Source organism: Amblyraja radiata, chromosome 8 (assembly GCF_010909765.2).
Source record: "Amblyraja radiata isolate CabotCenter1 chromosome 8, sAmbRad1.1.pri, whole genome shotgun sequence".
Lineage (NCBI taxonomy): Eukaryota > Metazoa > Chordata > Chondrichthyes > Rajiformes > Rajidae > Amblyraja > Amblyraja radiata.
Window position 1 is genome coordinate 64,240,310 of NC_045963.1, and position 5,396 is coordinate 64,245,705.

The window sequence follows — 5,396 nt, forward strand, 5'->3', positions numbered from 1 at the left end:
CACGACATCCTCTGCTTCCTAATTCAGTCGTGTCTGTAAACATGGAACATCACGTGAACAAGTGTGAACATCATCCGGTCACTGTCTAAACTATTAACTGAGTTTCACTCGCCACTTTGCTGTCTGGCCCGCTAAATGCTTCCAGGATTTTCCTTCAGATCTGATTTTGCATTTATATATAATTCTGAATTCTCCCATCTGGTTAAAAGTGCAGATCCCTAAGGATTACCAAGGATTTCCATTTGACACACTCAGCAAATCATGGAACTTCTCTCTCTCTTGTTTTACAAAATTACCTCATATTTTGTGTGTTAACATTGTTGGAACCTAATGAAATCCTTTCTGCAAATTAAATGGAGGCAACATCCACAAAAGTTTCCTCATCATCATCACTGACAATGAGGGAGGAGTTGTCGTCTTCAAGCCATATTACTGAGCTCTCTATCTCCTATGTCCGTGAAAAAGACTGTGATTGCTGACAAGACTCTCAACTGTACATGTACCAAGTCTCACATTTCTGCTCTCAATCCCTCTCCGTCCACCCAGAACAAGGACAGTGTTCGCCTTGTCCTCATCTCCCACCTATGTCAGTTCCACGTTGTTAATGAGGGTTTTCCCACAGAGCAGTTGTGGCAAAGGACATTGGCTTAGAATAGCAGATTCCCACTAGTCACAGACCTCCAGCCAGTATATCTTCCTTCCACACCCCTTTGACTTCCATGAATAAGCCATTTCTGAATGCATATGACCAAGTCATCGTGAATTCCAGACATCTTGCATTTCTGGATCAGCTTATCATGAGAGAAATTATCAAAAACCTTACTAAAATCCATGTCTACAACATCCACTGCCTAACCTTCATCAATTAATAGTGCAACTCCTCCAGTACATTTACCTCCCTCTCTACCACACATGAAACATTAAAAACCGGGAACATTAAGCTGCAAGTTATGTCCTGTTTGATAGCTTGATATAAATGATTATCATATCATAAGATCATAAGTGATAGGAGCAGAATTAGGTCATTCAGCCCATCAAGTCTACTCCACCATTCAATCATGGCTGATCTATCTCTCCCTCCTAACCCCATTCTCCTGCCTTCTCCCCATAACATCTGACACCCGTACAAATCAATAGTGTTATCTGGATGAGAAAACAGGAGAAACACTTGGGTATAAAGAGAGCAAAAGACTACTTTAAATATAAATTAGGAGAGGAAAGGGGCAAGAAAAAATATCACTGACAGTCAAAATTAAGAAGCATCCCAAGGATTGAACAATTGTATTAGAGTAAGAGGGTAACCAGGGAAAGAGTAGGAGCCAAGGAAAGTGAGGGCTGTTGCAAAGAACAATGGAGACCCGGCATGGGTGGATTGCATTGAGGGACAGTGGGCGAACAAAGTGGGAACTTTAATTTTAAAATCCTCTTCTGCATTTGTTTGTTTTGTTTGTTCATTCGTTCGTTCTGGTTAAGGCGCTGTGCACACGGCAGCCAGCCAACAGTTGCTTGGCTTTTTCTTTTTTTTCACTTTTAATTTCAAGTATTTGTGTACCTTGTGTGTTGTGACTGTTGGCAGAACAATTTCCCTCCGGGGATGAATAAAATGTTATCGTTTCGTATCGTAAAACTGCTGCCAGATGCTGAGAAGTTTTGTATCATCTGACCGACAGGAGAGGGGACAAGTAGGAATGACAGGGGAGTGAATGGTCTTTCTCTATGTTGGTTGCTTTCCCGAGGCAGTGTGGAGTGTAGGGTAGAGTAATTGCCAAACTAGGCTGTGATGTAATCAATAGGATGCTTTATGTGGTCCATGTGTAGACATTTGTAAGAGCTGTTGGAAGCATGCTGAATTTCCTTAGTCTTCTTTATCTGACTCTGCAACAGAATCTTACATATACTAGATGAATGGTACTAGAACTGCCAGCTTTGTTCCTGATTTACTGCTCAGTTTAACACAGTGTGTACAGTCAACAAGCACTTACATGGAGCAGGATTTAACCTTTGATATTCAGTGTTTGTACTTTTGAGCTGTTGCTTTTACCAAAGGTATTGTTTGTCATTTCAGTGCAGAGTGAAAGAGCGAAGCTCAGGAGAAAACAAAAGAGTTTACAAATTGAGGATACATGTGCAGAATGTTCATAAATATCCAAGAGCTTTCATGCTGCCTTTTGTTTCAAATTATTTTTGTGGTCATCATCTGTTCTGATCTTTGGTTGTTATTACCCACAGGTCTAACGGCAAACACGTCCCTGATCCAATCCCCAGGAGCTCTGGTGGTGCGTGAAGGTGAAACAGTGGAGATGCGGTGTGTCCTGAACAGCACCAATGTGAATGACATTGTGAAATCATTCCACGTTCACTGGTACAACTCAAGTAATGGAAGAATCATACTTAGTCTTTATGAGAATGGCCACACTTACAGGTCACCGGGCTTCTCCAAGCGATTTCAGCTTTCCAGGAACAACACCAGTAACAGCTACTCACTGACCATCAGAGAGGTGAAGATTACCGACTCTGCTAATTACATCTGTGGCATTTGGGGGCATTTATTTGGAAATGGAACCAAGCTGAATGTAACCAGTGAGTATTTAAATTGGTTCTATTTCCAATCCTAACATCGTGAGGAATCTTGATGTCATGTTGTCAGTTTTACAGAGACAGACATCATTAGAAGTTCACGCTGCAAAATGGAGAATGAAAATAGGCCAAAAATATTTTTTAACTGAATAATGCAGATCACTCATCACTGCGTTCTGAGATCAGGATGGAGAATGTAATCCGGCATTGCCAGAGACGTACACATAGTGTGAACAGATGAATGTAAAGAAATTACAGTATAGGGAGGTTAGTTTCTTCATTTATAATCACTTTGCTTGAGTTTACTTTATTGTCACGTCTACCGAGGTACAGTGAAAAGCTTTTGTTGCCTGCTAACCAGTCAGCGGAAAGACAATACATGATTACAATCGTGCCATTCACAGTTTATACACAGGCACTATTAGTTGCACCGTCTGCCACACTGAGATCAATAACTCGATGGTCAACATGGGCTCAGTGGGTGAAGGACCTGTCTCCATGCTGCATCTCTACACTAAAGTGAACTAAACATTACCACCTCAATGATCTATCTCCATACCCTCTTATTCCTCCAATATACAGAGATCTGCTTATCTCCGTGTAGCAACAAAGGACTAAATAAACGACTAAACAAAGCTAAATGAAAAATGAAATCCCCATTGTGAGGCAACACCTCCCAACAATGGAGGGAGAGAGAGAGAGTGAAAGATAATCTTGAACAGGGAGAAAGTTGCAATCAGCTGCAATCATGATTTTAATATCAGTTGCTAACCAAGTTAGCATCACTTTTACATGAGGTTGTCTAATATCAAAGGATTAATGTATTTTAAGTTGAAACACATGAAGTATTTAGCAAGGGTACACAAAAATGCTGGAGAAACTCAGCGGGTGCAGCAGCATCTATGGAGCGAAGGACATAGGTAACGTTTCGGGCCAAAACCCTTCTTCAGACTGATAGGGGGTGGGTGGGGAGAAGGAAGGAAAAAGGAGGAGGAGGAGCCCGAGGGCTGGGGGATGGGAGGAGACAGCCCGAGGGCTGAGGAAGGGGAGGAGACAGCAAGGGCTAACAAAATTGGGAGAATTCGATGTTCATGCCCGCAGGATGCAGACTCCCCAAGCGAAATATGAGGTGCTGTTCCTCCAATTTCAGGTGTTGCTCACTCTGGCAATGGAGGAGACCCAGGACAGAGAGGTCGGATTGGGAATGGGAGGGGGAGTTGAAGTGCTGAGCTGCCAGGAGGTCAGGTAGGTTCTTGCGGGCAGAGCGGAGGTGTTCGGCGAAACGATCGCCCAACCTCCGCTTAGTCTCCCCGATGTAGATCAGCTGACATCTAGAGCAGCGGATGCAGTAGATGAGGTTGGAGGAGATACAGGTGAACCTCTGTCACACCTGGAACGACTGCTTGGGTCCTTGAATGGAGTCGAGGGGGGAGGTAAAGGGACAGGTGTTGCATTTCTTGCGGTTGCAATGGAAAGTGCCCGGGGAGGGGGTGGGTACGGGAGGGAAGGGAAGAATTGACAAGGGATTTGCAGAGGGAGCGGTCTTTGTGGAAGGCAGACATGGGGGGAGATGGGAAGATATGGCGAGTGGTGGGGTCACGTTGGAGGTGGCGAAAATGACGGATGATTATTTGTTGTATGTGACGGCTGGTGGGGTGAAAGGTGAGGACTAGGGGGACTCTGCCCTTGTTACGAGTGCGGGGATGGGGAGAGAGAGCAGTGTTACGGGGTATAGAAGAGACCCTGGTGCGAGCCTCATCTATGGTGGAGGAGGGGAACCCGCGTTCCCTGAAGAATGAGGACATTTCAGATGCCCTGGTGTGGAATGCCTCATCCTGGGAGCAGATGCGGCGTAGGCGGAGGAATTGGGAGTAGGGGATGGAGTCCTTACAGGAAGCAGGGTGGGAAGAAGTGTAGACCAGATAGCCATGGGAGTCAGTGGGTTTATAGTAGATGTTGGTCTGAAGTCTATCACCTGCGATGGAGATAGTGAGGTCAAGGAATGGTAGGGAAGTGTCGGAAATAGTCCAGGTGTATTTGAGTGCCGGATGGAAGTTGGTGGTGAAGTGGATGAAGTCAGTCAGTTGTGTGTGGGTGCAGGAGGTGGCCCCAAAGCAGTTGTCGATGTAACGGAGGTAGAGGTTGGGGATGGGGCCCTGGTACATATTGAACAAGGGTTGTTAGACGTACCCGACAAATAGGCAGGCGTAGCTGGGGCCCATGCGTGTGCCCATAGCTACGCCTTGTATTTGGGGGAAATGGGAGGAGTCAAACGTGAAGTTATTGAGGGTAAGGACCAGCTCCGCTAGGCGGCGGAGAGTGTCAGTGGCTGGGTATAGGTTGCTTCTCCGGTCGAGGAAGAACCGGAAGGCTTTGAGGCCATCCTGGTGGGGGATGGAGGTGTAGAATGATGGACGTCCATGGTGAAGATGAGGGGGCGAGGGCCTAGAGAATGAAATGCGCGGAGGCGGCAGGGAGTGTCTGAGGTGTCTTGAACATAGGTTGGAAGGGATTTGGCCAAGGGGGATATGATGGAGTCAAGGTATGTGGAGATGAGTTCGGTGGGGCACGAACAGGCAGAGACAATGGGTCTGCCGGGACAGTCAGGTTTGTGGATTTTGGGGAGAAGGTAAAGACGGGCCGTGCGGGGCTGGGGAACGATGAGGTTGGAGGCTCGGTCGGGCAAGGATTTAGCAACTCCAACATTAGTGTTCATCTGTTGATATTTTCCCTTTCAAGTTGCAAATCCTCCGATCCTGATCCAATTCCCGAGGCTGGAGCGTGTCACTGAGGGTCACACGGCATGGTTACAGTGTTCC